The 23096-nt window shown below is 42.0% G+C and overlaps 2 long non-coding RNA genes across 2 annotated transcripts in view; one reads left to right on the top strand and one right to left on the bottom strand.

The window, feature by feature from the left end:
* The window catches only part of LOC311581769, a 55065-nt gene extending 41286 nt beyond the window's left edge, over window positions 1–13779 (bottom strand). The window contains exons 1-2 of the long non-coding RNA XR_014773888.1: window positions 13469–13779; window positions 9388–9496 (exon numbers count right to left, since the gene is read on the bottom strand). This is a non-coding gene — a long non-coding RNA (uncharacterized lncRNA). The remainder of the gene's footprint in view (window positions 1–9387; window positions 9497–13468) is intronic.
* LOC311581776 lies at window positions 200–21158 on the top strand. The gene is made up of 3 exons (XR_014773892.1): window positions 200–266; window positions 11327–11539; window positions 21062–21158. It is a non-coding gene; the product is annotated as an uncharacterized lncRNA (long non-coding RNA).
* The last annotated feature ends 1938 nt before the right edge of the window (window positions 21159–23096 follow it).

Here is a 23096-nt window from a genome sequence, read left to right on the forward strand (position 1 = left end):
TACGTCCCAGTTGTGGTTGCTAACCACAGGTGGGTATGGAAGCCCGGAGGGAAACCAATTATGTGCAAATCCTTTGACTTAATGAAAAATAAAATTAAGCAGACTAGTACTCAGCAGGTACTTAAACATCACCTAATATTATAAAAGCCAGTGTTTCCTAAGGAGGAAGAAAGTCTCTGGACAAACTGGAGGAAGAGGAAGCCATGACCCAGGAAGAAATTCCCAATGTGTGGCATGATTTACTACAGAACACATGAAAATGCCAGGTGGGATCTCTTCTACTTATTTGTCAGCCTCCGCAAACTAGGTTTTCTCAGAATTTAAGACACATGACATTGCTTTCTGACAAAGGACTGAACTTAGGTTCCCTGGTTTCTGGTGCATGTGTATATGTGTGTGTGTGTGTGTGTGTGTGTGTGTTTGTGTGTGTGTGTGTGTGTGTGTTTGTGTGTGTGTCTGTGTGCATGCTAGTGTTTGTGTGTGTGTGTGTGATGGGGGGAGGAGAGAGAGAGAGAGAGAGAGAGAGAGAGAGAGAGAGAGAGAGAGAGAAAGAGAGAGAGAGAGAGTACATATTTATTAGAAAAGCATTATTTTTTACTTGCTGACAACAACTTTACACATTTTATTTAACCTAGTCTCATCTTGGCAATAGTTAAGAAATTAGTGCTTGGCCTGTTATTTTTTAGTTATTGTTTCTTTTTGTTTTGTTTTGTAGTTTTTATCAACCTGACAAGAACTAGAGTTATCTGAGACAAAGGAACTGAGAAAATGCCTCCATAAGACTAGCCTGTAGGCAAGCCTGTGGGGTATTTTCTTAATTAGTAATTAGAGTGGGAGAGCGCAGTCCTTTGTGAGCGGTGCCACCCCTGAGCAAGCGGTCCTGGATGTATAAAAAGTCAGGCTGAGCAGGCCAGGAGAGCCATTCTAGTGAGCAGCATTCCTCCCTTGCCTCTGCTTCAGTTCCTGCTTCCGGTTTCCTGGCCCAGCTTCCCTCAGTGACAGACTGTGACCTGAACGCGTTTGATGAAATTTACCATTCCTCCCCACGTTGCATTTGCACTTGATGTTTTATCACAGCAGTAGGAACCCTAAAAGGGCACTACAATTTTCCCCCACTTTCTAATATGTCAAAGGCCAACCAATTGGACTAGAGCCTATGACATTTTCCCTCAAAAGGCCTGGCTCCAAGATATTAATTTTATTTCCCCCCCAAAAAAATTTGTTTAAGAAGCCTGGGAAAGTCAGAGGCTGACTTGGCTCGTGTGAAGCACCCCTTTGGTGGCCAAACTCTCCCAAACTCTGAAGAGATGCCTACCCAATAAATGGCCTCGGTCTATCATTTTCAGTTAAATTACCTAGAAGAGCTGTGAAGCTCACACAGGACAGGTCTCAGTGGCAGAAGTGTGTTTCCCCCATGCTGTGGCTGGCCTATGCAGGAGTCTGTGTGCTAGGAGGTTTGAAAGAGAACCTTCCAGTCATGGAGCCCCGCCCTGGCTCCCGATTGTCCAAAACCACTCTGAGGGACTGTGGTAGCATCAGAGGGGCCTCTTAACTAATTTTGAAGCAAAAAGCTCTGAGCCAGGGCTCTCCAGGTGGGGCCACTGGCAGTGGTTCTTTATTGTTGGGTGATATGGGAAGCTGACTTTTTCCCCCCTAGACAAAGTTTCTCTGTGTAGCCTTGGCTGTCCTGGACTCAATTTGTAGACCAGGCTGGCCTCGAACTCAAAGACTCACCTGCCTCTGCCTCTGCCTCTGCTGGGATTAAAGGTGTGTGCCACCACCTCCCGCCAGGAAGTTGACTTTTGTAATAGCCAGGAAAGTTCTCTCTTTCTCCCTCCCTCAGTCAGGGAATCTATTGTCACAGAAGCGGCTGTGCGATGGGTTTCTCTCCTTGGATTGGTTGAGCGTTTTTCTCTAGCTTTTCCTTCCCACTTTCACTTCCCCTCTGCCTTTTTCGTTTTTCTTTTTTTCCTCCTCCTTTTCCAGGATGTTTTCTGACATCTGTATCTTTGGCGTCCTGCTCTGTGTGGCCCTCTCTTCCTCCATTTTCCTGAACAGTCCCTTCCTTGGGGGACTCTTCCTATTTTTTTTTTTTTTTAGGGTGCACGTGTTTCTTCCCCAGATGAGAGACCTGACCTGGCATTCTCAGAACTCCAGACGGGGGCCACACAGATTGTTTCCACAGATTTCTGTGCCACTTCTCCTGGAATAACTCAAAGTGTGTCATTTCTCCTTCAATGCTGAGAGGCCCCAGCCTGTGGAAGGCAAGGCCAGTCCCACGGCTGGGGAGCCGATGAAATCTTGCCTGATCTGTTATCTTCCAATGCTTTATAGGTCTTCGACTGACTGGGAGATTAGAGCACAAGGTTACTGTGACAATTTGTTTACACGCAGGGAGAGATTAAGATCTCGTTGAAAAGGAATAAAAATAACATCATCATGAGCTGTCACAGCGTGAGCCCCATTGTAATCAACACTGGTCTGATTTCAAGGATAATTTAAGACCAATTTATTATCTTAATTAAAAAAAAATAAGAAGGGAGAATTCAACATTTCAGATGGCAGTTAGATTGTTGGAGGTGTGGCCTCTGGAGGGCCCACGAAAAAAATAGAACACACAGGGTTCCAGCCGGGAACACTGAGTAGGTAAAAATAGAAAACTTTCTTTTTTTATCCCCCTTCCCTTTTTCCTACAAATCAAAGGCAAATCAGAAGGCAAAACAGTACTTTGGTTTGTAGATGGCAGGCCACGGAAAGTCACGCTCAAAAAGGTAAAGAGCATCTCCCACAGCATCACTACCACCACACCGCTTTTATTTGGAGTCTTCAGTATAGTGGGCCAAGGGGTTTTTTTGTTTTGTTTTGTTTTGTTATCATTTTCGCTGTCCCCGTGTCTTAATGAAACCTGCTTTTTTTTTTTTTTTTAATGTTTTTGCTTTGGGTCCAGGTTCATTTTCTCATTTTTTTTTTCCCTCATAACTAAATTCTTCCACTTAATCCAAAGACTTGAAAAACTCCAATTGCCAGAGAGGGTGAGAAGGCCAGAACATAGTGATTTGTGGTCCACCCCCTACCGACCTCCCCCTTTGAAAGTTCCCCCTTCCCCGGGTAAACCTCACTTGGTGCTTTCTCTACTGCTGGCGGGGCAAAGCCCTAGGCCTGGAGTGAATGGAGCGACAAAGAGCCCTTTGAAGCCCTGGAGGAAATGGCTCAGTGGGACGCCAGGTGGACCCCGAAGGCTCCCTTTCCACCACAAATGAATTCCGAAAGAAGGCCACCTCGGGGACACCCACCTCCTTCCTAAGACCAAGTCCACCCAGCCCACTTATTTGAAAACCAAACACTTTTCCTTAGAGCCTCCCCGCCCTGTTTACAAACACGTTTACAATGCCTGATAGGTGACCTTATTTACTCAGTAACCTGTGGATTCATTTATCTTGAAATTAGTAGGTAATGAAGTGGAAAACCCCAACAGCCCTCCCACTAATTAACATGATAATAAGATTGTTTTTGCTACAGAGGTACAATTAGCATGTATGAGCCCAAAGGGGGAGAAAGATCAATAAAGTGTCTGAAGGGTTTTGCTCCCAGGTCTCCACAAGAGAACAAAGAGCCAGCCACGGACTGCGAGAGTCATCCTTGTAAAAACCTGCGCAACTTACTCCGACCCGGCTGAAATCTTTTGATGCCTTCTGGAGAAAGAGGTGGTGGGGACGGAGAGAGCAGGGAACAAATTACAAAGCGCACGGTTTTTTGGCGCAGTCCGGCCTTTGTAAAGAAAAGGAGACAAGTGTGGGAAGTTTCAGATGCTGATCCTAAATGCACTTTGATGGGGTGGCGAGTGCAGTGGCTGGGGTGAAGAATGCCAGCAGGTAATTACCCCCATAAAATGGTTCCATTTGCTTCCCTTTCTCTGCACCCCAAGTAAATGGCTCCCCACCGAGAGGGTGGGAGGTGGAACCTTCTGACACATCTCCTTCTGTCCACATACATTTTCATGAGGTGATTTAACACAGAGTGCCCAGCTCCAGTATTTATTTATTCCACAGACCGAGGTGTGTAAAGTAAATAAATAAGACTTTAAAATTTCCCCCAGTATGTATTTACCCAGTAGACTCATTTCTTGGGTAAATTACATGGATTTGGTAGCCTTCCATGACATTTCCCTCCCGCCCCGCCTTGATTTTAAACATACACAAACAAAGAATTTGAATGTCCAAGGTGTCTAAATAGCCTAATTGAACTTGTGACACAAACCAGGAAGGCTGGAGACTTGGCTGTGGAGGGAGAGGGGGAAATGCAAGAATATGTGGTGGTCCCAGAGCAGCCCCAGCTCATGCAGAGTGAGCCCAGCCAAGCTTTGTGGGAGACCAAGCCCCGTGTTCTTCATAACTACGGAGGCACTGTTGATCCCATCTTACTGGCTACTGCTCATCCTCCCTCAAAAGTGGGTTTTCTTGTGAAATTCCACCACAGACTAGGTCTGGAATAAGTGATTTTAGTGTGAGATTGTCTGGTGGTGTTGTTGTTTTTGGTGTTTTGTTTTGTTTTGTTTTTGCACTTGAGAAGTTAAGAATTCCAAGATTTCTGTTGTTCCTACCATCTTTGACACAATACAGTGTATGCTTATCAATCAGACTTATGCTTCTGTCTTTGACAAAGGAATATATGTTCTTGCTGGTTTTTCTTGGTCTCTAGTTAGAAAACAATGACTCTCAGTGGATTTTTAAAAAAAAATAGAATTAGTGATGTTTTTTCCTCAGTGATTGTTTGAAACAACTGCCCCTGCAATTAACAAAGTATCAATAGGATGGCTGGGGACAGGACTTAGTAAAATGCTTGTCTGAAGAGCAACAGGACCTGAAGCACTGCTAGGTGTGCTCGCTTGCCTTTGGGTGATAATCCCTGCCTTGGGGAGGTAGAGACAGGCAGGTTCCTGGTGCTGGCCTGCAAGCCTAGCCTACAAGGAGAGTTCTAGGCCAGTGAAAAAAACTGTCTCAAAACACAGGTGGACAATTCCTGAGGGGGTCTCCAAGTTATCTTCTGAGACACCCCATCCCCCAATCCTCCAACCTTTGGCGGAAAGCAGATCTTTCTCTTTATTTATTTATTTTTAATTTTATTAATTTATTCATATTACATCTCAATGGTTATCCCCTCCCTTGTATCCTCCCATTCATCCCTCCCTCCCATTTTTCCCCTTACTCCCCTCCCCTATGACTGTGACTGAGGAGCAGATCTTTCTTTCGTAGTTTGTTTTTCTTTCCTCTCTTCCTCTCTCTTTCCTTCCCCTCCCCCTGCTTCTCTTCCACCCAGCAACTACAGCTTTAAATATATATATATATATATATATATATATATATATATATATATATATACCAACCGATATCTTCATGTTTTGTCTTCACTTTAAATTTGGTACATTATCATTTCTTAAAATTTTATATCTTTGGAACCAATCTTTTTTCTAAGGGACATTTGAATGGTTTTCCCAAATTTAATTAGGAAATTGATGTCTGTAATATCTGGGGCAGTGTGTGGCAAGGGAGAGGGGACTACACATCCATAGAGAGAAGCTCCAAGTCCGTGCCTAGCCTGAGGTCTTACTAGACACTGGTAAGCGGGGCTTGAAACTATCTCTGTGGATGGACTCTAAGAAGAACTCTGAACCAAGGCCCTGGGCCAGAGCGAGAAGGAACTGATCTGAATTCACTGTATCCATTCACCTTCACCTTGACAATCACAGCTTCACGTGAGAAAAATGAGGGTCTCTGTTTTTTCAATTATGCACAGGCATGAGACGAGTCCTTGGATTTTTCTGGTGTTTTATGCCTCTTACACCCTCTCTTTGATCTACCACACTGCACAGAGAGGAGGTCCTTGCAATGAAAAACCAAGACAGCCTTTCAAAACTCTAGGCTCCCTACTCTTTTGAGATTTTTGACACCCTATTTTCCATATTCTATAGTACTGTCACCTAACCAAAGAGTCATGTCCCTATAGAATATATACTAATTCTAAGACCCAAATGTATTGCTTTAAAAACTCTCTCTCTCTCTCTCTCTCTCTCTCTCTCTCTCTCTCTCTCTCTCTCTTCCTCTGTCTCTCTCTTTTTGTAAAGAATAATTTGAAAATTCCCCACTATCTCTGGAGATCACTTGGGACACCCTGGGGTGTCATACAATCTTGCCTGGGTAAAGCTGCCGTGGGTGGGGAGGGAGATTTTTTAATAACTGGAGCCAATTTCTGCTAGGAAGAAGTCCCTTTGGGTCCTGTGGCTTAACTTTAAATCCAAATTCCTCATCTGCGAACAGTTAGAGCAAGATGATGTAGCCCAGGAGAGTAAGAACTTGAATTCAACTCAGACAAATGTACAATTCGGAGAACTGAAAACTACTGCAGTTGTGGCGGGTAAAGCTTCAAAGGATCATATAATAGCCTCCACCTGTCAGACACACACTCAAGCCCTCTGGTCTTCAAAATCTGGCCCCATTTTACAGATGGCAAAGACGAGGGTAGGGAGCCTTGTCAGTACTTCAGGGTGCAAGAGATAGTAGGTGGGGAGCTGGTGACCTCAAGCAGTTTGAGTTGGAGAGAGAACTCCCATGTCTCTTTCTGTAGGAAGAGGCATGGTCTGATTGGAGAGCCTCAGGCGCTACTGTTGGCACTCGCTGGGAGTCTTCAAACCTTTGCCTCTAGGAGGCGTTTATCCTTTGGTGTGCATACTCTTCTCAGCAAAGCTGTACCAATACCCTTCTAAAAGACAGATCCATCACTGTGTAGTATTATTAAGTTCTTTTCAGACCAAGAATTCTCCAACTGTATACATAAAAATATACATTTGATTTTAAGGACTTTTAAAACAAATACCCAAGATTGTTAGTTAAAAAAAAAAAAACATAAAGTGCTTCAGTGGGAGACTAGAGCAGATATAAATTTAACTTAATGTAATTCCCTTACTCCTTGTTAAGGGTGAGCATGTGATGAAGAATTTTTAGAAGGGCTCCAATGAGCTGGCTGTAATAAGTAGACTTTTTGGCCTAGATTTGTATCTTCCTTGAGAATAGTAGTAATTTTCAAGTTTCCTTGCAGATTTTTTTTTCTTCCTTGCATATCCACTGTACTGGGAGTGTGTCTCCAGATGTGAAGCCCTTGCAGATTTTTAATAATCGAGTTTTCTGCCTTGTAGTCTTAGGGAGTTCCTGATATGAACAAGACTGAATCCTCAGTTCACAGGATTTCTGTTGTCTCTCTTATCCCATGGCTAGCCGCATAAGTTTGGCCCATTTGGATCCATTTCACTGTCTGGACAGCCGATTCTTCCCAGTTCATGTCCTGAGCAAAGTGTCTTTGTGGCTTTAAAGGCCAACATGGTTACTGGATGGTCATTAGCTTCACTAGCCAAGGTGGAAAATGGGGATTCAGAGACTGCTCACCACCATCCACAGTTGATGGAAGCCCAGCACTAGCTGAAACCTGGGCTCCTGGGAAGGAGTTGGAAAGAAGGGTTCTGGGCAGTGGAGGCCTCCACACTTGTGGGATATTTCAAAGTCAGAGTGAAGAGTACTTCACAGAAGCTTTCTTCATGGTGGAGCTCAGGGCATTTATAGAGAAAGGTCATGCAGGGGTTCATGAGGCAATGTGCCATTCTTGCTCATGAATGCTTGCTACCTGTCCCCTGACTCCAAGGCTCTCTCGCTCAGCTCATATTAACAACAGAAAATGAAAGAACCCCTGGGTTGTTTAAGGAAAATAGTCTTGCCTATAAATCCACTACAGTTGCAAAGCTGGCCGCTACTGGGTGGAGATGGCATGTTTTTTAATTTATCACATAGTTCATTCTTGATTTTGATACCTGGTAATAATCTGCTGCCTACCATGGTAGGGCTGTGATTTCCCTTTGCTTTTCTCTTCCTAGGATGGAACTCATGACTAAATACCACTGTGTATTACTGTTGATGGTTTCAGTGTGCTTTGTTTTCATGGTGATTTGATGGCCACAGGTGGAGGAGTGTGTGGTACTTAGACTTAGCCTACTTCCGAGGAGTTGTTCCCTATGTGAGAATTGAAAAGCATGTGTCTCAGGCCAAAAGATGGGAGTTAGTGTCCTTGCTGCCTACTGGCAGGCCGTAGCCATCGGGGATCTTTCTTCATCTCACCCATGAACACTAGTAAACAACCTTCCTTTCAGAGCTCTTCATTCCTTTACCCAGGTCCTCAGGTGGCAGGAGCATGGCTAATTTTTTTTTATAAATACTGGACATAAAGAAAACACTGTGGCACATCGTCTTGAGTTCTGTTATTCGTAAAGATGCAAATGAAAAAAATCAGACCTTCTTTACTTTAGGCGATAATATAATCTCGTCCACCAAAGTCAAGAATGTGAAGGCAGATTTATCTGTCAAAAGAGCTGATATTTAAGACAGAGGATTGGCAGGTGTGTGTGTGTGTGTGTGTGGCTAGGGAGGAGATGGTAACATAATGGAATGACTAATGCTCTCTTTGTGTTGTGCTAAATCATGGAAACAAAGCAGGATATGCTGGTTGTGTCACATCTGAGAGGTGTTGGGATGGAGTAGAGATGGAAGGATGCTTTCAGCCATAAAGCCAGACATCCTTGCCGAGGCTGGTCCATTCAAGGTGAGACCTCAAGGATGTGGGGGAAAAGAAAGCCAACTAAGTCTTGTAAGGGAAAAAAAAAGTTCCAGGTTAAAGGGAGCAGGAATTTGGAGCCCTAAGAAAGAGTAGCAGTAGCCAAAGGGCACAAGAAGCTTGAGATGGATAAACAGCATTGGTTTTTAAGAATTCCTGAGTCCAGATCAATACATGACTGGATGAAGCATACTAGTGATTTCTCCATGATTAGGCATGGGTTATACTCAGAGCCAAATGAGGGTGTTTCTGAGGATGTTTTACTGCTTGTTCTTTTGACTCATTCTCTACATAAAATTATTTTTGAACATATTACTGTAATTGTTTTTGGAAGTGAACTTGGCACACAAATGTTGCCTGTTCTCAAAATAGCTTGGAGTGGTGGGCTTGGGTTAGTTAGGAGAGTTTCTGGAATGGATCCGAAGGCCTCTTCAGCCATCAGATTGCATATTGGTTATCTTGTTGTCACTGCAGCAAAACTCCTGGCAAAAGCCACTCAACGTAGGAGGGGTTTGTTTTGGCGTCCAGTTGATTATACTCTGGCCACAGTCTATCACGGCTAGAAAGTCACAGTGGCCAGATCTTGGGACATCTGGTCATGTGGCACCCACAGTGGGGAAGCAAACCGAGATGAATGCTTGTCCTTACTAGCTATCTTCTTTTGATTCAGTCCGGAACCCCAGGCTATGGAAAGGACACCCACACTTCAGGTAGATTTTCCCCAAATCAAGTTACCTAATCTTGAAAGTCCCTGAGCAACATGACTGAAGGCGTCTCCTTTCTTTGGTAATTCTACATCTTGTAAAGTTGTCAAGTGTGTATTCTTGGGCCTCCACTTCTATATCTGCAAAATGGAGTCACATTCAAGTATGAGTGAAAATACATTATAAGGCCTTCAAGTGTGTACTGGCTTGACAAATCAAGCAGATATTAAGTTTTCACATCTATCGATCAATGTGGCTATTCTCCTAATACTAATGAATTGCTCAGAAAGTATCTGGTAAGCCCATGGAAATGAACAAATTTCCTGAAATATCCAATATGAGTGGGTGCTTTATTGAAACCTAGAGAAAAACAGTACAGAGGAAGAATTTGAACATCTGTTTCTAATAGATTTAAGTTTTAAGTCCAGGTCATTCTATGGGGATCCATTTCCTAGGTGATCATGGCCAATGCCAGTGTCTTTCTGAACTTTTCAATTTAAGAAATTGGTCAATTTCACATTCTGAAATGTGTGATATGCTCCATCCCTTCAAAACACCGAGGATGCCCCCCCCCAGGATCTGTCCTTGGCTATTAATATTGTCATAAGTTAGTACATTAATGATGTAACAAGACCAACTGAGGGCATAATGGGAGGCGTGAGCTCCTTCAGTCTCTGGAGCTATCTGAAGTAATTGGTGAGAGGCATACTGTCTAAAAACTGCTTCACATCTCCTGCAATTAGATATCTATATACATCCCTCTCCATTGCTTCCACAGTGCTTTCAATGTGTACACACACACACACACATACACACACTATAGCAAACACACACTCATGCACGCATGCTTTCCTCTGTTCAACAGATCTAATTCTTCTTCTTTTTTTGTTTTCTTCATATTTCATGCCTACACCATGTAAATCTCAATGCTAAACACCTGGCAGGCGTCATCTTGAAAATGAAAGCACACACCCCTTTATGTGCATAACGCAGAGCCAATTTACGACTGCCCCTGCAAGTGGGAAACGGGTTCCTCCACAAATCTCTCTCCTTCCTCTTCAGTTTGATAAACTCTTGGCTCCTTTGTCAGGTCAGATCCACTCTCGTTGACTTGTGACTGAAAAAAGCTTACAAATGGATTCTCAGTCACCACTCAACAGAGCGGGTGGACGGAGCTCCATGGAATCCTTTTGGAGGGAGGCAGGCTTTTAACTTGATTGATGAAATTATATCTAAATCTAGTAGATTTGAGACTTCAAAGACATTTTTCCCTACTTAGGGCATCCCGGATGAAGGGTGTATGCTATTTGTACAAAACTCCCAGGCTCAAGTGGTTCGCAAATTGACCCCTTTGTAATAGGGTAAAGGTTTCTTGCTAGATAACGGTGGTTCATTTTGATTAATTATGTCAGGGAATTAATGTATGATTACTAACTTTTAGCAGACCCTGCTCCTTCTGACCCCAGCTGCTTGTTTGTGTGGCTGGTTGTAATTTTCAACCGATGGGTTAGGCGAGGTCACTGTGTGGTCAGCATATTTTAAACAAAGGAAGAGAAAGAGGAGCGGCCTCCAAATGGACTGGACACTAGTTCACAGCCTTGACAGAGAAGGCCTGTTAAGTGTTTTAACAGTAGGCTTTTATATATTTACTCATGGTAAGAAAAGCTGGTTAAGCCAGAAAGGAGAGGAACCTGGGAAGATGTGGAGAATAATTAAACAGTAACATGTTAGTCCATAAATGTCACTGGGTACGGGTTTCAATGGCCTAGGATCTTGTTAAAGACTAAAGTAAGAGTGTTGGTTGGGGGCAGGTCAGTGGAATTGAGATGAAAGGTCCTTTTTAACAATGTGATTTTTCTAGGAGGTAGTGTGGGTTATTTTTAGATTAACTGCTAACTGCTTAGAAGAAAGATAATCTATAATAAGCTGGTGTCACTTTAATTATTTTTATTTTCTGTGTTTATATCCAGTACGTGATGACCCTTCTGCCTCAACGTTCCTACCCTTCAGTGTGAGCTAAGAATGTCACTGTCTACTCCACACAGTCTGCTCTCAGCGCCTACTGACCTCTCTGAGGAACTGAGATATCTCGGTCCTTTTGTCTTCATGAAAGTAAGCATACTTATCAGAAGAGTTCGGCTCTCTGGGTTCTGAAAAACACTGTCAAGGCTTGCTCTAGAAAGGTAACTTTCTTTTAACATTCAACTGTGAGGCAGCCTCTACACAAGTGCTGTAGATGTTATCAATTGTTTTCTGATTATGACTTCACTGAAACACAGTTATAAAGTGCCAAGGGAGAAAAAAAGATAAAAGAAAACACCATTATAGGGTAAACAGAAGTGTATTATGTTCATAGGTGTGCACACATGCTTACGTGATTATCAAGAAAGAAAAAGAATTGGAGGAGGCATCATCATGCAAAAGATTAGTGGACACTGGGAAGATGGACCAATACTCTTTAGTTTCTGAATAAAGGCTGTCTGTCGTGTACCTAAAGAGAGGGAGAGAGAGAGAGAGAGAGAGAGAGAGAGAGAGAGAGAGAGAGAGAGAGAGAGAGAATATTACAAAGGAAAGTGTTACATGATGCCACATTCAACTTTTAAACATTATGAAGCACCCTTTCTCTAAGACAGTTCAGAAATAAATTGTGCTTTAGCATTCAGATTTTGTTAGCTCTGTCCAGAAGGAGCTAGAGAGACACTGGGCATGCAGACAATTGCTGATCACCCATAGCCTTTATGGACAACATAATCACAATTACTGTATTTCAAACAAGCCCCTTTCAAAAATTAGAGGTGTTGATGACTTTAATGGGGACATAGACCATTTGTCTGTTCCATTATTGCAATTACTGTCTGGCTTGGTATCTTCTCTCTGACAGTGGCTAATGCTGTATACTTCAAAGGAAGATATAAACCCTCAATAATGCACTTACGGTCCAATTCACATTCAGCTCTTCATGTCTCTACCATGGTCACCCCACCTCTCCTGCATGCACGATTGCCTGGGGGACTGCACATGCACAAATGCGCACTCCTATGGTAGAGGGCTCGCTCTGTTGAAGAAATCTGTTTGCATGGCACTTGAATTGGACCCATAGAAACAGGCAATGCAAGAAGAAAGGAAGCACAGGAAGATTGTAAGTGTTTAAGTTGTAGAGACAAACAGGTGGAGACGCTCAGTCCTCCGGGTGAAGTGTAGCTGACCCACATCATTTGGAAATCTTGGGATAAAAGAAAACTTTCCTTGAAAACACCTGCAGCATTTTGGGGGTGGGGTGGGAATTAAATGCAGATCCATTGGTTAATTGTTACAATTCAGCCTCCAACCTTTTTTGTTCTTAGTTCCACTTAGTTGTGGATATAGGTAGACAAAAGATGTTGAATATGACAGGTATATTTTAAAAAATTAATCCAAGTTATACATAATAGATATGTATACATACATATATATCCTATTCATGTCCTAAATATCTCAATGCATTCCATCCTGTTTTCTGCTCCCAGAAGCGTTAACTTTTACTCTTGTTTTAAGATGGTAAGATGTAATATGTCATAATCCATCTTCATGTGTTCAAAGGACAGCAATCTGAGGAAAGGAAGGACTTTGGGAGGACTCGTGTCTACATGCTTGTGTCCTGGTTCCCATTCAGGTTTCCTGGAGAACATGGCTGATCCACCAACAACCCTGATGTTCAGGGGCTCTGTCAGTCTATTCTCTTGTTGTGCAGGCAAATCTGACCACTGCTTCCTTCCAGATTTTACTAGGGACACAATGAACACTCTTCTGTGGCCTCAAACCTCAAAGTCTGTAGGGTTTTGAAATTAAAAAAAAAAAAAAGCACAAACCCATCAAAAAGAAAAAATAATAACAAAGAAAATGAAAGAGACCAACATATTGAAGATGCTGTTGACTGCGTCTCATTTTATAGCTGTGAAATGAATGGATGTGACCAAGGTTGTGCTGACAGCTGCTTCCATAGCTAAGGTGAAACTGTGTGTTCCTTTGCACTCCAGTGAATAGTCCAATGAATGTATATAGATTCAAACTACTGTCTCTGTCTCTTAGGTCTCCAAGGAAGCACTTATATTTCATATGTCCCCAGATCTTACCTGGAGATAAGGTAGTTCGAAACGTCTCCTGGGAGACAAGGGGCTATAGGTCAAGTGATGATATCTTAGTTCACTTGACTCCATTCCTGGAACTTAAAAACTTTCCCTTTGCAAAAGCAAGTTTCAAGCAGACTAGGACAGATCAGCTCATTAGATACGGCTGTAGCTCCTAGAGGCCAAAGTCTAGTCTGTGGTAGTTGGGATTTCACTTGACAAGACTTGGAATGGTTGTCGTTGACGGGTTGTACCAGGAAGTAGCTCCTTCCAATGACAGTAGGAAGTCTACCCTGTGCAGGCTGATGTCCACTAACTGTGCTGACTAACAGCCTACTGTTAGCAAAATGAAGCTCATTGAATGATTTTTTTTTTTTTACAATTCTCAGCTAGAAATTGCAAAGCAAACTCTAAAAATCCACTCAACCCAGAGTAAACTATTTACCAAATGTCATGAACCATTAAAAGATGGATTGGTTAACTGGCCTTAACAGGCTAAAGGGAAAATTTCAAGGAGTTGAAAATGAAACGACACTCTACTGCTCAAGGTACAGAAACTCTCCTCAATACATTTTAAAGAATAACAACATTTTGGATTTTTTCTTGTTATTGTTTTTTTTTTTTAACTTCAGAGGCGACGGTTGATAGGACTTCAAAACCGAATTGAAGAACGATGGGCATAGAGAAATGGTCTTTTTAATCACCAGCAAAATCTATCACACATGTTCTTTCAAGTAAAGTTTATTGGCAAGAAACTGCTACTAGAGAAACCACATGTTAACTCCAACTTGCCAAGGTCAGGCCGGGGCAATAAACCCTTGAACCTTACAAATATGCAAAGCTGACATAAATAACAAATTAAACTCAGCCAGGTAGAACACTTTGACCAGTGGGTATGAGACAGATACCAAGCCCAGGCAGCCAGAGGCTCTTGATTAGTAAGCAAGACTGGTCGCACCCTCTTTGTTCTCTGCCTGGCCATTAGTTTTTGCATCTGTGAGGCCCTTTGCTCTTCCCTGCCGAGGAGCAGCCTAATAAAATGGTTCAGATAAGTTCTCTGCTCATGGATTGTTGCTGAGGTACATTGAACTAGTAACTTAGCTTATCGTTACAGGAGGCACTGGGTGGAATTGATGTAAGGTACTTTTGAGTTTTAAAGCCATTGTGTGTGCGTGTGTGCCTGTGAGCACATAGGTAAATTTGTGAGTGTGGTGTATGTGCATGTGTATGGATGTGAATATGGATGTGTGCATCTCTAAAAGCAGGCTCACAGAGTCAGAGGAAGATGTCAGGCATCCTGCTCTATCACCCGTCACCATATTTCTTTGAGGCAGCAGCTGTCACTAAACCATATACTAGGTCTGGGGCCAGCATTCCAAGGAGTCCCCTTTCTTTGCCCTCACAGTCCTGGCACTACCACAGTGCATGTGGCCACACCTGACTCTTTCTTTGGGTTTTGAAATCTAAACTCGGGTCTTCACGCTGACACAGAAAGAACACTTTCACCCACTGAATCAATCTCTAAATGATGAAAACTACGGTGTCTCTCAGGAAGAAGTTGGTCTGTGACAACCACACAGTAAGTTTGGCAGGAACATGGAGTTTGTGCAACTTTACTTGGTCCCGCCTAACATACAAAAGAGGATAGGCAACTACAAAGAACATAATGAAGAGAGAGCATGCCCCATCTCAAAGTTCAAGGACGGCATCTTCGTCTGTTTTTATTATGAAAATGTCAAAGAGATGCAGAGGTTGAGGAAGGAGTAAAGGGGCTTGACAAGCTCATCTCCATTGCTGCCTAAAATTCATCCCAAAAGGCATCCTTGATGTCAACCACGAGGCTGAGTGCTTTTCTAGATAAAGAACATATTTCTGTTGGGTGAACAGTGTAGGAGGGCTCAAGGTCTTTTCCAAAGTTCTAATGCTAAACTTTCATAATTTTACTCTTCTTACAGACCCAATGTTTTGGCAGGTTTAATCTATGGTGTATTTAATTAAATGGAGCCTGTCATACTCGAGAAAGGGAAGGCTGGAGTCCGGCCTTTCAGCTGTTCTCTCAGGCTTTGGCTGTTGGCTCTGACAAGGCATTAGCTTTAATCCCAGCTGGTGAGCCATGAAAGCTTTCGAGGAGTGAGTGGTCCCTATGCAGATTATCCTTGAGGGAAAAGCATTCTTTAGCTTCATTTATTTTTTTCTTCCTTTATTCTTTATGATTTGTTTTTTAATTAAAACGTAATTATATGATTTCCCCTCGTCTAGCAACCACTTTATAAGTTGCTAGTGACAGGATGGGGCTTCTTGGTGTTTGCGCACAGGGAGCAGGACAGAGATCATGTGTCCTGTTCTTTCTTTTGGAGTCAGGATTGGGGGTAGAAGACATCTGACCACATGCCGAAGGAGAAAAGATCATATCAACTTAAAACATTATAAGAATTATCTATGTGATAAACTATGGGTGTGTAAGTCATTTGGTTTGTTTAAATAATTTTATAATTTAGACTGCATACATTTTATGGTTTATTTGAATAATAATACTTTATCTTTTTAAGTCAAATTTAAAATTATAAACATAGTTATATCTATATAGATCTACATATACATATATGTATATATAAAGATTTTCTTTTTTACACAGGGTCTCATTATATAATTCAGGCTGGCCCTGAACCTCTGCTCTTCCTGCCTCAGCCCCCTACTATGGGCTGTACTTATAGTCCATATGCTTAACTGAAATTACATTTAACTTCTCTGTCAAAATGAGCTGCTTTGGGTAATTGTAAAACATGTATTTCTCCCTAAGTACAGATGAACTGCAGGGGTCTCTGTGGTAACCAGGTGACAGATGGGGCAAGTGGGACCTCCTCTGTGTCAGGTGCCAACTCTGGTCTGATGAAGAACTGTCACTTCCAGAGGCATTTTCTTTTTTTCTTTATTTTGTCCCCTTTCTTTTGGTCATTGGCCCCATTTAAGGAAAAGAAGTTTGTCAAAAAGTCTCACAGGGACTTAAGAACTCCTGTCAGCATGGAATTCAAATACCAATAGTGAGAAGGCAGGGTGGGAAGAAACTTATGGCGATTTCTCAAAACAAAACAAAACAAAACAAAAACAAAAAACAAACACCCCCCAAAACAACAACAACAACAACAACAACAAAAACCCCTGGATTTATATGATTTTCTTTCATTTGAAGGCATGCACACACACCATATCTTCTGATGACATCAGCAGGATGTTTTAGTTTCTTGGGAAAGTGAGTGCCCAGCATCTCACTTTTCAAAACACATGAAAATCTACGTCTAAAATCTAAGTCAGGTTTAGATTCTTGAGAGTATATGTATGTACTCCTGTGTGAATTGGTTACATAGAAACAGGGCCCATGACATTGTCAAGATAGCCCAGTTTCAAAATGTTGGCTTTCTGGCTTGGGCTAGCTTGTGTTTTGTAATCTTCCCTCTAGTTCAAGTCTTTACTCAGATCAGGGGCTCAGAGTGGAAGCTAAATTGCATCTTCTGCTCACTATGGAGTTGACACAGCTGTGCTAGCTTGAGGCTGAATGGATTTAGGGGTAAGGGGCTGGGGGTGGGAATGAGCACTGTGATTTTCCAAGAATCTGCCTCCTCATCATCATCTGATACCTGGACCAGTTCACATATGAATGGTGTCTATCCCAACCCCAGGCCTTTGAGAATTTATGATTTGATGCAAGCTGTCGGGCTGGCCTTCTATCCTCTAGTTAGCTCAGTGTGGACCCATTACTTAACCCATCCTTCCAGCCTTGACCTAGTTGGGATTCTCAGCTGAGGAAAAACAAGACACCTGGCAAACATTCAAGTTTAATGTCAGGTTAATCTCAAGTCATTTTGGTAAAAATAGAATGGCCTTGTGCCTAGCTTCCCTGTTGACTGTAGGTGGGAGGTGACTGAAGTGAGCTGAGAACAGCAATTAACAGGCTCTTGTACAGGAAGTTAAATCATACAGTACATTACTACCTTATTTATTTTTGGATTCTCATGGATCCAAGGTTGTTGCCTGTAAGTCTCAAGGACTAAAAGGATTAGAATGTGTAGAAATACATATATATCACTGAAGTGGGAGTCTTGTTACTCTTGTCTATTCATCTCTGGCTCCAGGGCACACACTCTTGAATTGTATTAAATATTAGAAGAAAATGTTTATTTAAAGTCCTTTCAACTGACAGGTTATTAAATGCTAGATCAAATGATGAGGAAATTCAACATCAGGCTTGTTCGTGGGCCAGTGCAGGGTGGGATATGCTGATCCCTGTATAAACAAATAGACTTGGAAATACCCTCAACTCCATTGAACCTGTTGAATGGGGGCTCTAGTGAAAATGGATTGAGTGAAGCAATTAAAAAAAAACTATTCAAGGGCAATCAGTGTTTGCTGAAGCTCATGTACTTATTATGAATCTACCGAGGAAGTATAAAGGTAATTTTAAACAACAGATGTTTGGCTACTAATTCCTTAGTCTGTAATGGAAGTCAGCCACCCCAGAATTCAGCACATTCAAGACATTTGTCTGCACATTTATGTTCAAATCATAATAGAAATATAATTAGCAAGTGATAGAGGGAAAACATCCTTTTTGCTGCCCCCCCCCCTTCTCACAAAGTAGCTAGTAGACCTTCCACATCCAGGTCATTAATTTATATCTGTCTATAGTAAAATAATCTTTAGTCTGGAAGGAAGAAAAAAAAAAGAGTCTCTGTTAGTCCAGTAATAGGTTGGTGCAAATGGCACTCATGCTGTCCAGCTGTCTCCTGGCAGAAAGGCGGCAGAGGAGTGTAATCAGGCTAGAACTTGATGCTGTAACTTACTCGAATGAAAGACTTTTCTTAAGGTGACATTAAGATGAAATATTTAAGATAAACTGGAAGATTTGACTGGGAATTCACAATGGCTCTCTGAAATAGTCTGTCCTGATTTACAGATCCTCAATTTTCAATTTATGAGCTGAGACCAGAGTATACCACCAGAGGATGAGAATAGAGTACTCATATTAGAGGCAGCTCATATATCCTGAAGACAGACTTTGGAAGAATTAGAAAGTATAATAAAGTGCCTGTCCCTTTAAGACAGGGCCTGGCTCCCTGCCAATTTCCAACCTAAAGCATTAGATATTTTTAAAGCCCTTAAAACTGTCACTTTTTCCCTGGACTTTTTGTCATCTCTAAATGAAAAAACAGTACCAGAGAGATTTGCCCATATTGTTTCCAGTCTCCTCAGGATATTTTTGAAAAGTAAATATTTATTGCTGACAATAATTTTCTTGCGAAGGTTAACTAGCATTTCAAGTGCAAACCCGGGCATCTGAAAGGCAGAGAAAGCACCCTTCCACCTTCAGGGCACAGGGGGGAAAAAAAGGGAAGCTTGCAAACAAGGCCACCAGAAGTGCGAACCCTTGCAATTTTTTTTAAAAATTCATTTTCAAAGAAGACATTAGCAATGATTTCTGGAGAGTCAGGCCAGAGGACATTTGGGATTCAGAGGTGTTTAAATAGAGCCTAGGGACCACTGGGGGAGTCAAAGAGGGAGCAGCTCAGAGGTCTCCTTGAGCCTTCATTCTTCCTCAGGGCCTAGAGGTGGCTTTGACACCCTGATCAACACAAGGACACTGAACTCCCTCCCTCTCTGACTCCTTTCCCGGGATTCCAAGGCCAATTTCCAGAAATCATTGCTTCCTGGCCTCCCTCTGTGTGCTTTACTGTTACCCACTGGAAGGAAGGAAGAAGGAAGGAAGGAAGGAAGAAAGGAAAGAAGGAAGGAAGGAAGGAAGGAAGGAGGAAGGAAGGAAGGAAGAAGGAAGGAAGGAAGGACAATACTATCCTTCAGGCATTTTTCTGCCAACCTCCTCTGAGGGACTTTTGGAGTTTCATATTTTTTAAATATTTTATACTCATCAGATAAGTTATGAAAAAATGTTAAGCCATACCCCTCCCGCAAGACTTTAATGCAAACCATATGCCTTAATTCCAGTTTGAAGAAAAATTTACTAAGACACAATCAGTAGGCCATATTTTGTTAGATGGCAATTTAAAGGTGCAAGGGAAATAGAGCTGCTAAACTCTGTTAGGTTTATAGCTGTTGTAATATAAAAATTTATCAGTTATTCAGGTAAATAAGCATTAATGGTAATGTACAGAACTTCTTATGGTGAAGATGTCAAAATACTGCCCAATCTGTCTGTCTGTCTGTCTATCTATCTATCTATCTATCTATCTATCTATCTATCTATCTATCTATCTATCTAACTTTCTATCCATATATGTGTACATATATATGTGTGTATAAAATACAAAGGAACAGACGTTAAAGATTATTTATCTATTCATTAGCTATACAGAAGAATGCACCCTCACAAATACAATTTCAATACAATATTCCCACCCCCTCCCATGCACACACATTGACTGTACCACTTAGGATTCACACTTGTCTCCAAACCAGAGAAAGTTCAACAAGCAAGGGATTTGACTGATTTGTATATGCTCCCCCCATAAAATAATGTTCCCACGCAATTGAAAGAGACACAGGCCTTTTTTCTCTGGATGTGAACGTGGGATTGTGTCACACAACTGCAGAGTGACTTGCTGAGATTCAGCAGCCCTCGTTAGCTACACTATAGTCAGGAAGAAGAGCAAACAGAAAAGCATGCCTGTGGAGTTAAGCCCGCATCCCAGCCCTTAAATTTCTGTTGATGTTTTATTTGCAAGGACTTGATCCCAAAGCTACTTACCTTTGGATGGAAGGCTGAGGGAATGCAGTTTCGCTACTAGCAACAAGTTCAAGGGTCTATTAATAAGAAAAATGCGGAGATGAATATTGGATAGAGAGACAGGCAATACTGCTGGAGTGCATTCTTTAAATTGCCATGGAGTGTGCAAAAGGCTGTCTGGGGTAAAGGTATTCAGTAAGTATTGAGTTAAGCACTTAGTGTCCGTAGAGCAACTAGATCTGTATTGAGATTGTCAAGGATCACAGAAATATGTCTCAAGACTAAAAACATGAAGAAAGATTTAGGCTCAACTGCTGGGAAAGCTAGTGGGGGAGCCAATATTTTTGATTTGAGGTATATAGAACAAAAGTTAAAAAAAAAATAAGGGCTGGAGATGTAGGTTCTAGGCAGAGGCCTTGCCTCATACAGAAGGCTCTGGGTTCTATTCCTACCCCTGCTAACAAACAAAACTGGCTGATAGCCAAAAGCAGTTTAGAATATTTCTTTCTAATGTTCGTTTGTTTGTTTTGTTTTTGTTTTTTTCGAGACAGGGTTTCTCTGGGTAGCCTTGGCTGTCCTGGACTCGCTTTGTAGACCAGGCTGGTCTCAAACTCACAGAGATCCACCTGCCTCTGCCTCCCAAGTGCTGGGATTAAAGGCGTGCGCCACCACGCCCAGCTCTAGACAGTTTGTTAAAGGCATGAAGTACTGACTTCAGCATCAAAAGAGGTACACTTTGGAACAGGCATTCATCTGGTTTATTCTCATCCAACTTAAATTCTACGACACTTAGTCCTTACAATGTCTGTATGGTTAATTAACATTTTAAATCTAACACCACAATGAATTTGTTACTTTTCCAGAGGCGGTGGCTTTGGCTTATTGAAGGACACTATACATCAGCGTCCCATTCCCTAGGAGACCCCTGACATTCAGAGCATCGTCTAACGAGGATTATGACTGTGGGCACATGAACCTTATGGTTTGTGAGTAGGGAGGAAAATGGCCCTACGTGAAATCAGCACCCTTCAGGGTGGCTGCTGGCCCAGGCTTTCCTGCCTTCCCATTTCTTTTCCTTTCCTCCAGCTCCTTTTCTTTCTGTTGCACCCAAACTATGAATTTTCTTAAGAAGGGAAGGGAGGCTGCCACAGGTGACTAGAATTCCATTTTATCCTGCATGTCTGTTTTCTGTATTCATACATCTGGTAATGGACCTCTATTCTGATTCTATTTCCACGACATGGAGAAGCGTAAATGAAAGAGAAAGTGGGTGGAGAATCAACAGAAACAAAGCTCTCTGGAAAATACCACAATGAAACTTAATGTGCTAATTAAAAAATCTAAGCGGACATCCTGCATGCATCTTTCCTCCTTTGTAGCTGCTACCTAGTCTCCTACATTGGGCTCTTATGTACATGTATGATGATTTTTCTTTCATATCTTCTCTTAATAAAACGTGGAAGCAGTGTGGCTGGTAATCGTCTTAATGAATATCTAACTCCTTGCACTACAAATTATCAATTTGTGATATAGCAACGATATCTTTGCTGTTTAGAATAAGAGGAAATGTGAAAGACAAAAGCAGGGAGCAATAGTATGTGCAGTATCACATGATCAAACCACAACAACAAAATGCCCTCGGGGGAATATACAGGGCATATTTCTCAATGGTGGACTTAAGAAATCAACTTTCTTTTCCCCGAGGCATGTATTCCATGCTGTGAACTCACTCGGTAGCCAAGGATGACTTCGAACTCCTAATCCTCCTGCTTCTATCTCTCTGGTGCTTAGATTACAAGTGTGTACCACCGTGTGTCGTTGCATATAAAGTACAGAGCTTCCTCATGCGGGGCAAGCATTCTGCCAACTGAGTCACATCACCAGCCTAAGCAAGCAACTTTGAATTTCAGCTTGGGGATCCAGCAAACCCATCAGCATCACATAGAAAAAGACAGTGGCTTGCTGACTGAGGGGTACACTGTGAAGGAAGTATTAGGGCTCTGCGCAGCACACACAGGAGAAAGCGAGGAGGCCTGTTTGGTTCAACTGGAAGAAATATTTTCAAATACAGATACTTGAGTTTCCTTGGATTAGAAATACCCTTGGGCCCCAGATCTAGGAATTTCAACATGGGGGAAAGAGTTTGAAGTGTCAGAGCTACTTAATAATAGGATGAGTGCAGTGTGTTTTCCTACACGCATTACAACCGAGGAAACACTTGTTTGTGGTTGCGAAGACAGACACTGGAAACCAAAGGAAGAAAGAAAACAAAGCAAAAAACAAAACAAAACAAAACAAAACAAAAAACAAAAAAACAAACAAACAAAAAAAGAAAACAAAGCAAAAGAAATTGAGACCAGTGAACAAAGAGAACAAAGAAGCGTGTCTAAAAGGAGTCAATAGGAAAAAGGGGGTTCTCTTTGGATCCTAAGTATCTCCCAGTGCTCTGCAGTATGGTGCTACTGTGAAGTGGGCGACGTAAATGGTTAGTGCCTCCTAGGTTGTCTTTGTATCACTAGGGCGGTGTCCTCAGGAAGGATTCTGGGACTCCAGACTTTTTTTTTTTTTTTTTTAATCTTTGCCTTTCAAGTGAGGAGGTGAGTGCGTTGGTTCTGCTATACTCTCTTGGCCTGCATCCTCAGGCCCATTATGAACAGGAACTTCTGAAAGTGTAAGCCCACACATACCTTCCTCTTTGTAAGCTGGTAATCTCAGGGATGTGCTTATAGTGGAAGCTGATTAGCACAGGAAGTTGCTGTGGACGACAAGGAAAATGTGGCATACATAAACAAAAGATTTTTTTTCCAGCCATAAAGGATAACAAAGCTATACCATTTGCAAGGAAATGGATGCCACTGAAAACAACAATATTAAGTGCATTGAGCCAGTCTTGAATAA

The sequence above is a fragment of the Acomys minous genome (assembly GCF_964271855.1).
Source record: "Acomys minous genome assembly, chromosome: 2".
NCBI lineage: Eukaryota > Metazoa > Chordata > Mammalia > Rodentia > Muridae > Acomys > Acomys minous.